The following is a 10,231-nucleotide window of genomic DNA, read 5'->3' on the forward strand; positions in this document are numbered from 1 at the left end:
ATGTCTTCTTCGTCTGAGATCGCCGGAGCCGGTTTCGTCTGGGACGTCTGCTGCCTTTCCATCTTCCCTGCTTTCACCTGTTCCGGATGGTGTTTCTGCTGTGGACAGGTTGGAGCTTCCGGAATCGGCGCGTGTTGAAGATTCGTCTGGAGCTTGTGTGGTCCGGGATTCCCGTCTGAGGAGAAGCCGGCGTGCGAACAGAAGATATTCTCCTTCTCCATCTGCGCAGACGCGGCCAAGATCTCGCGGGACCGGGATTTCTGTGGATGGCATCGCGAGGGGACGTCGCATGGCATCGCGAGGGGACGTCGCGGTTTGTCGACATCGAGTGTGCGCCTTCCGGTTGTGTCCGGAAATGGTTTGGCACCGCAGGCTTTTAACTCCCCCCTGGGGGCTTGTGGCCTTGAGTCCCAGGGTGCGGAGGGGCCAGTGACGGGAGTCGCGGATAGCCAACCTTCTTCTGGCTGGGCTGGAGGTGCGGCAGGAGGAACCCCTGGAACCAGCTCGCAGATGACAGCATCATCCCTACCTGGACCGGTTCAGCAGTCGGGTGAGTGGCCGGGGCAGCTTGCTCCAGTTATTTCATCTTTATCCCTAGTGTTATCCTCCTTACAGGGGCTGGTATCTAGACCCCCCCAGCTTCAACCCTCTCCCTCCCCTGCTGCAGCTGGTGGTTTGTTGGGTAATGTTTCTTCTGCCTGGCTACCGGCTGACGGCTTGGGATTGGGAGAGGGGGATAGCTTAATAGAGCCTCTGTCTGTGCCTGTGCTGTCCCGTGCCAAAGGTATAGCAGAGGGCTGTTTTAGGGAAGTTATGCCTTGTTCTATTTCTCCATTAGGCTTTCATCTCCCTGCAGCGATTAGGGAGAAGATCTGGAATGGCGACTTTATTGATATTTTGTCCCTCCTCCCTGCCTCTAAGGATTTTATTGTTAAAATGGAGCGCAGAGATGAAAAATCTGAGGAGGAGAGGAGGCGTCCCATTCCTAGATCTTTCCACAATTGGCTTCAAGCATTTTGTATTTTTGCCAGTGTTTTAGGGGAGAAGCAGCCGGAGAAATGTTCAGGTCTTTTTCAGCATGTAGACATAGTGTTGGAAGCATATAAAAATTTTGGTGGTTTAGGATGGTTTCATTACGATGAGAACTTTAGACAGAAGATGGCGGTATATCCTCAGTTGCGTTGGGGTACTAAAGATGTAGGCCTATGGCTTAATTTGCTAATACCGCAGAGGTCGGTGGCTATTCCTAAGACGCCTTCTTCTGTGAGTGTAATGAAGCGTGGGGTATGTTTTGAATACAATGAGTCACATTGCAAATGGCCCGCCACATGCAAGTACAAGCATGAGTGTGCTTTCTGTGGGGCGGGTCATCCAATGTCCAGATGCTTTAAGAAGGCCAGTTTGCCGTCGCAGCCGACTGCAAAGGAATTTCTTCAGAAAAGCGTTGACACCAGTAAAGTTGGAGAGCATGCTCCCTTGGTTAGGTCGGTATCCAAACCGACAGATAGCTGATTTGTTGATTTCTGTTTTTTCAGATGGTTTTATTATACCGCCATTTTCTGGGCAGGGTTGTGTGATGGTGAAGAACCTGCCGTCGGTTGAGAAATACCCGCATGTCGTGGAGGTTAAATTAAATGCTGAAATTTTAGCAGATAGAGTGGCTGGTCCTTTTGTGGAGCCACCCTTTGGGGATTTCAGGTTATCTCCTCTGGGGGTGGTTCCAAAGAAGGAACCTAATTCATTTAGGATGATTCACCATTTATCTTACCCGTTTGGTAGTTCGTTGAATGACGAGATTGATAGTTCTTTATCTAGAGTGTGCTATTCTACGTTTGATGCTGCTGTGTCACTAGTAAAGTCGTTTGGTGTGGGGGCTCTTTTGGCCAAGGCAGATGTTAAATCTGCCTTTAGGCTGCTGCCAATACACCCGGCGGCTTTCAATTCTTTGGGTTTTTATTTCAAGGACAGGTTTTATTTTGATAAATGTTTGCCTATGGGCTGTTCTATTTCTTGTTTTTATTTTGAGGCATTCTCGACTTTTTTAGAGTGGGTAGACTCAGTCCGGGTGATAAAAGGAGGTGTGGTTCATTATTTAGACGATTTTTTATTTGTTGGGCCTCCAGGGGATTCTGCATGTTCTGAGGTTTTAGGTGAGTTTTTTATTGTCTGTTCTGAGTTTGGGGTTCTGTTAGCTAGTGAAAAAACAGTTTTTCCATCTTGTTGTATTGAATATTTGGGTATTGTTATAGATTCAGGGATTGGGGAAGTGAGGTTACCAGTGGAAAAAGTGCAGAAAGCGGCTGTTTTGATTAAAGGGGTTTTAGTTCGTCATTCTGTTACGGTGAAGGAAGTTCAGTCTTTGTTAGGTTTGCTGACATTTTGTTGTAGGGTCATGCCCATGGGACGTGTATTTTGCAGGCAGCTGTCGCAGAGGATTGCAGGCATTAAGAATCCTAGTTTTCATGTAGCATTGGATAATGACGTAAGGGATGACCTTAAGTTATGGTTGGAGTTTCTAGAAAGTTTTAATGGTCGCTCTATGTGGCAGGAGGAGTTTGTGGATGCTCCTCAGTTGAATTTGTTTACTGACGCAGCGGGGAGTGTAGGTTTTGGGGCATTTTGGGAGGGGCATTGGTGTTCAGAGGTTTGGCATGAGTCATGGGTTAGGAATGGTGTTTTAAAAAATCTAGTTTTACTTGAGCTTTTTCCGGTTGTTGTTGCTTTGGTTTTCTGGGGTAGTTTCTTTAGAAATAAGCGCATTAGGTTGCATACAGATAATAAAGGTGTGATGTTTGCGATTAATTGTCTATCGTCTAAGAATCCGTTAGTGGTTAAGCTTTTGAGGCATTTAGTGCTTATCTGTTTGTGTTTGAATATTTGGATGAAAGCAGTGCATATCCCTGGCATTAATAATGACATTGCTGATGCGTTATCCCGTTCGCAGATGCAGCGGTTCTTCAGCTTGGTTCCGTTGGCAGATGCTTTAGGGAGTCCCTGTCCGGAGCACCTGTGGGGGCTGATTTGGCGTTAGTTATGGAGCTATTGAGCCGTTCGGTGGCAGGAGCAACCTGGAGAAGTTATTTGTCATCCTGGCTGAGGTGGGAGCGTTTCATGAATGGTAGGTCCTTGTCGCCTTTGGGGGTTAATGATGCCGTAGCGGTGTCTTTTTGCCTGTGCCTGTTTGAAGAGAAGTTGGCTTACACGTCGGTCTGTAGGGTTTTAGCAGGAGTTTCGTTTTTTCTTAGAGCATGTGGGCTCAAGGCTTTGTCTAAAGTTTTCCTGGTTAGGCAGTTATTGAAGGGGTATAAGGCTAGAGGTTGTTTGCAGGACGGGAGATGTCCGATTACGCCAGAGATATTATTGAGATTATGCAAGGCAACTAAGTCAGTGTGTTTTGATGATTTTGAAAATGTGTTGTTTAGGACAGCGTTTGTTGTAATGTTTTTTGCAGCTTTGCGGATTGGCGAATTGTTACCCAGGTCAAGGTATAGTGGTGGAGGATTGTCACTGAAGAATGTAGTGATTGGTGATTCTTTGTTATTAATTTTTATTGGTAGGTCAAAAACGGATCAGAAGGGTAGGGGTTGCAGGTTGAGAATTGGGGCGATTCAGGAGAAAAGCATATGCCCGGTGGAAGCGGTGAAGTGCTACTTGGCGTGTCGCCCGGATGGGGCGGACGCATCTTTCTTTGTACATCGGGATTTGTCACCGTTGTCGCAATTTCAATTTAGAGCAGTTCTGTCGAAGTGTTTGAATGTTCTGCATTTGAGTGGCAGGTATTTTTCTTCACACTCTTTTCGTATTGGAGCGGCAACTTCGGCGGCACAGGCAGGTTTACATGAATCAGTGATACAGCGAATTGGGAGATGGTCTTCTAAGCGTTATCAATTGTATGTTAGACCGCATTTATTAATTGATTAATTTTTCTAATTTAGTTTCAGGTGTTTCGGTTTGGATTCTGGGCCACTCTTTTGTGCACTGGGCAAGTAGGAGGGCTGCAGACCGTTGTTACGGACTGAATTTGTCGCTACACGAAGAAGCTGTCAAGCTGCACTGGAGTGGTGTGTGCGGTCTTTGCTGGTCAGGTTTGTTGGATTTAGTGCTGCATTTGCATGATATTCTTCCCCCGCCAGGTATTTTGATAATTCATTTAGGTGGGAATGACATCGGTAAAGAAGATACTATGCATCTTATCTTCCGGATGAAGAAGTCCATGATGGAGCTCAGAAGACTTTTCCCTTTCACTAAGCTAATTTTTTCTGAGATTATTCCAAGGCGGTGCTGGAGGTTATCTCCTGTGCAAAGGTTTAAGGACAAGGTGCGGAAGAGAGTAAATAGGGTTATGGCAAGGTTTATGCCGTCAGTTGGGGGTTTTGCATTTAGACATATGGATCTTGAGAGTGGAGAGGCTGGCTTGTTTTTGGTGATGGTGTTCATTTGTCGGACATCGGCTATGATATTTTTAATTTAAACCTGCAGGCTATGGTCGAAGTAGCTGTGGGTGGGGTGGGGCCCTTGCCACTTCTGTGAAGTGGCTCAGGGCCTGTTGGGTGGTGAGGATAGTCGTCCCCGATATGGGGATGGACTTGTTTATGTGTACATTTGATATTGTACTGCTGAAGGTAAGTCTGAGTCTATGACTGGACTTTGTTATGAGTATGTTTTTAAGTTATAATGTTATTTATTAAGTTAATAAACAGGCCATGGCCTTTAACTCCACTCTCTGTCTATGTGTATTATTAAAATAAAATAAAAAATATATGTGTTTAAGTATGGGTATGTAAATGTTATGGGCGATCTATATGACATATTCTGCTATGAATAGCCCCCGGACCATTAGGAGGGGGACCCATGGCTGAATTGTCATTAAGCCATATTTGAACTTTATTTGACCTCAGGTGAGGAGGTTGTGTTGGTAGGCTAGGAGGGCAGAGAAAGATGGATTTAGGCGGGAAAGTTTCCCGCTGTTTTGGTTAAGGTTTCTGGGCTAATGTACTCTGCCCAGCAACCTTAAGTTGATTGGTTGGCAAGTGGGCCTGTAAATGCTCTAGGGCTAGGGCAGTTTTTCTGGGCCATGGAGATAGGGCTCTGATTGGTCATAGGAGTCCTCTGGAGTGAATAAGAAGATGGGAGGCACAGGCTGCGGTGCCTTTTGAATTGACCTGCGGCTGTCAAGAGGACCGTTCGTGCCCCGCCCGCGCTCCCAATTTTTTATTTTCGTCGATTATGATCGCGTTGTGATCGGGCCTTGGCGCTGTGGGTGGTGAGGATAGTCGTCCCCGATATGGGGATGGACTTGTTTATGTGTACATTTGATATTGTACTGCTGAAGGTAAGTCAGAGTCTATGACTGGACTTTGTTATGAGTATGTTTTTAAGTTATAATGTTATTTATTAAGTTAATAAACAGGCCATGGCCTTTAACTCCACTCTCTGTCTATGTGTATTATTAAAATAAAATAAAAAATATATGTGTTTAAGTATGGGTATGTAAATGTTATGGGCGATCTATATGACATATTCTGCCATGTGCTCTGTACAACCAGGAGGCTGTGGGATATTGGCTGGGAAAGCCGCATGTGATCACAGGGTGTGAATGGTGACTTAGGTGAGTGTTTATTGTTTTGCTTTTGCTGGTGTGCCACAATAAATGCACTGTTTGGACCTTAAACCTGGTGTCCTGAAGCTGTATCTGTGAGGATGATCCCCTGAAAGAAAGCTACCCCGCACAATACCTAGCTTGCTCAGAAACCCCCCAAACAGTGGTGGCTGGTGTGATGTGGTACAGAGGTGACCTGGTGGTCGCCAGTTTGCTTCCTACAATACTGATTTATATGCTTCTAAAACCACTTGTACCTCAGCAAATAGGTCCGCTTTTTGGCTGGGATTGCATTTCCCACGCCTGCGAGAGATGAGGGGGGGATCTTGGAGGCACAGATCACAGACGCAGAGATTGAGCTGGCTATTAAATCCCTGGCGGTGAGAAAGGCTCCTGGTCCGGATGGCTTCCCGGCTGAATGGTACAGGCTCCACTGTAAGGAGCATAGTGCCAGACTCCGGAAGCTTTTTGATTATGCTTTTGAACATGGTTCTTTACCTCCTTCCTTCTCAGAGGCTACCATTGTGGTAATACACAAGCTGGGGAGACCTCCGGACCAATGTAGCTCATACAGACCTATCTCGCTCCTAAATCTTGTTGTTAACATTCTAGCAAAGGTACTGGCATTGCGACTGAGAAGTGATCCTCTCGGTTGTGGGGAAGGATCAATCAGGTTTTATGCCAGGGAAAACTACTGATATAAACTTTAGATGTTTATATACTAACCTCCAGGTTCAACATGATAATAGGGGCTTAAGGGTCCTAGCGTCACTCGATAATGAAAAAGCGTTTGACTCAGTGGAGTGGGATTTCATGTGGGCTACACTCGAACAGATGCGCTTCCCCAGGAACTTTCTTTGCTGGCTGCAACTACCGTTGTGTTCAAAATAATAGCAGTGTGTTTAAAAAAGTTAACCACTTGCCATCTGGGCCATTTGCCCCCTTCCTGACCAGGCCAAATTTTGCAAAACTGACATACCTAACTTTATGTGGTAATAACTTTGGAACGCCTTTATTTATCCAAGTCATTCAGAGATTGTTTTCTCGTGACACATTGTACTTCATAATAGTCATAAATTTGAGTCAAAATATTTCACCTTTATTTATGAAAAAATCCCAAATTTACCCAAAAATTTTAAAAATTCGCAATTTTCTAAATTTCAATTTCTCTGATTTTAAAACAGAAAGTGATACCTCATAAAATATTTATTATTTAACATTCCCCATATGTCTACTTTATGTTGGCATCATTTTGGAAATGTCATTTTATTTTTTTAGGACGTTAGAAGGCTTAGAAGTTTAGAAGCAATTCTTCAAATTTTTAAGAAAATTGCCAAAACCCACTTTTTAAGGACCAGTTCAGGCATGAAGTCACTTTGTGGGGCCTACATAGTGGATACCCCCATAAATGACCCCATTGTAGAAACTACACCCCTCAAGGTATTCAAAACCGATTTTACAAACTTTGTTAACCCTTTAGGCGTTCCACAAGAATTAAAGGAAAATGGAGATCAAATTTTTAAATTTCACTTTTTTGGCAGATTTTCCATTTTAATCAATTTTTTTCTTTAACACATCGATGGTTAACAGCCAAACAAAACTCAATATTTATTACCCAGATTCTGCGGTTTACAGAAACACCCCACATGTGGTCATAAACTGCTGTATGGGCACACGGCAGGGCGCAGAAGAAAAGGAACTCCACATGGTTTTTAGATGCCATGTCCCATTTGAAGCCCCCTGATGCACCCTTACAGTAGAAACTCCCAAGAAGTGACCCCATTTTGGAAACTAGGGGATAAGGTGCCAGTTTTATTAGTACTATTTTTGGGTTCATATGATTTTTTGATCATTCATTATAACACTTTATGGGGCAAGGTGACCAAAAAATTGGTTGTTTTAGCACAGTTTCTATTTATTTATTTTTACAGAGTTCACCTGAGGGGTTCAGTCAAGTGACATTTTTATAGAGCAGATTGTTACGGACGTGGCGATACCTAATATGTATACTTTTTCTCCTTTATTAAAGTTTTACACAATAATAGCATTTTTGAAACAAAAAAATTATGTTTTAATGTGTCCATGTTCTGAGAGCTATAGTTTTTTTATTTTTTGAGAGATTTTCTTATGTAGGGGCTCATTTTTTGCGGGATGAGGTGACGGTTTTATTGGTACTATTTTGTGGGACATACGCATTTTTGATCACTTGGTGTTGCACCTTTTGTGATGCAAGGTGACAAAAATTGCTTGTTTTGACACTGTTTTTTTTTTTTTTTTTTTACGGTGTTCACCCGAGGGGTTAGGTCATGTGATATTTTTATAGAGCTGGTTTTTACGGACGCGGCAATACCTATTATGTATACTTTTTTTTATCTGTTTCACTTTAACACAATAATAGCATTTTTGAAACCAAAAAAATGATGTTTTAGTGTCTCCATGTTCTAAGAGCTATAGTTTTTTTATTTTTTGAGATATTTTCTTATGTAGGGGCTCATTTTTTGCGGGATGAGGTGACGGTTTTATTGGTACTATTTTGTGGGACATACGCATTTTTGATCACTTGGTGTTGCACATTTTGTGATGCAAGGTGACAAAAATTGCTTGTTTTGACATTTTTTTTTTTACGGTGTTCACCCGAGGGGTTAGGTCATGTGATATTTTTATAGAGCTGGTTTTTACGGACGCGGCAATACCTAATATGTATACTTTTTTTTATTTTTTCTATTTTTAACTTTTTTTTTTCATTCCTTACTTGGGGACTTTTTTTTTTTTACATGTGAAACTTTTTTTTATTTTTTTATTTTCAACCTTTTATTTTTTTTATTTTACACTTTTCGTCCCCCATAAGGTCATACAAGACCTCTGGGGGACATTTGCTTCACTTTTTTTTTTTTTTTTCACTGTTGATTTCTCCTGTAACTGGGGCTGACATAGTAGCCCCAGTTACAGAAGAAATACACCCCTATAGAGGCTGTACAGCAGCAATCCAGCGCTGTACAGCCTCACAGCAGGGCTGATCGAGGTCTCTAAGAGACCTCACACAGCTCCTGCACACTCCGGTCACGGCGGTCACATGACCGCCGGAACAGGAAGCGCATAGCGCTTCCTTCTCTGCAGACACAGCGCTCGGTGAGCGCTGTGTCTGCAGCGATCGTGAAGGCAGGGACACCTGGGCACTGTTCCTGCCTTGTCTTAGGGTTGCCCTGCTGTCACTGACAGCGGGCAACCCGATCAGCAGCTGCACGATTAGCGTGCAGCTGCTATTTCTGACAGGACGTTTTAAAACGTGCTGTCAGAAATAGACGTCCACCCATAGGACGTTTATAGTCTATGGGCGGACGTGAAGCGGTTAATAAAGCTCAAAATCTTTCTAATAGCTTTTATTTCCATAGACACAAATGCATTAGGAACACTACACATTCTATTCCAAATCAAAACATGAAGAAAAATATATCACATTTGTGTTGTTCCTCAAAAAAAATTAAGAAAAGTGAATATTAGACTGTTCAAAAAAAAATTGTGTTTGTATTCTTCTTCACAAACTCAAACATTCACTATATAAACTAATTATTTTTTTAAGATTTTGCTTTCCTTTGAATCAGTTAACTAATATTTAGTTGTATAACCACTGTTTCTGAGAACTGCTGTCCATCTGTGTTGCATGGAGTCAACCAACTTCTGGCACCTGTGTACAGGTATTCCAGCCCAGGATGATTGGACTACATTCCACAGCTCTTCTCTATTTCTTGGTTTTGCCTCAGAAACTGCATTTTTGATGTCACCCCACAAGTTTTCTATTGGATTAAGATCCGGGGATTGGGCTGGCCACTCCATAACGTTAATCTTGTTGGTCTGGAACCAAGATGTTGCACATTTACTGGTGTGTTTGGGGTCGTTGTCTTGTTGGAACACCCATTTCAAGGGCATTTTCTCTTCAGCATAACCTCTTCAAGTATTCTGATGTATTCAAACTGATCCATGATCCCTGGTATGCAATAAATAGACCCAACACATTAGTATGAGAAACATCCCCATATCATGATGCTTGCGCCACCATGCTTCATTGTCTTCACAGTGTACTGTGGCTTGAATTCAGTGTTTGGGGGTCGTCTGACAAACTGTCTCCGGCCACTAGACCCAAAAAGAACAATCTTACTTTCTCAGTCCACAAAATGTTGCGCCATTTCTCTTTAGGCCAGTCAATGTGCTCTTTGGCAAATTGTAACCTCTTCAGCACATGTCTTTTTTTCAACAGTGGGACTTTGCGGGGGCTTCTTGCAGATAGAAGACGCCTATGTGAAGCTAAGCTAATTGTAACAGTACTCACAGGTAACTTTAGACCTTCTTTGATCTTCCTGGAGCTAACTGTTGAGTCCTTGCCATTTTGGCTATTTTTCTATCTATTCAAATGGTAGTTTTCTGCTTTCTTCCACGTCTTTCAGGTTTTGGTTGCCATTTTAAAGCATTTGCGATCATTTTAGCTGAGCAGCCTATCATTTTCTGCACTTTTTATATGTTTTCCCCTCTCCAATCAACTTTTTAATCAAGGTACACAGTTCTTTTGAACAATGTCTGGAACGACCCATTTTCCTCAGACTTTGGCCCCCTGCACACGAACGTGTGCGCCCCGTG

This window comes from Bufo bufo, chromosome 2 (genome assembly GCF_905171765.1).
Source record: "Bufo bufo chromosome 2, aBufBuf1.1, whole genome shotgun sequence".
In the NCBI taxonomy this organism is placed as follows: domain Eukaryota; kingdom Metazoa; phylum Chordata; class Amphibia; order Anura; family Bufonidae; genus Bufo; species Bufo bufo.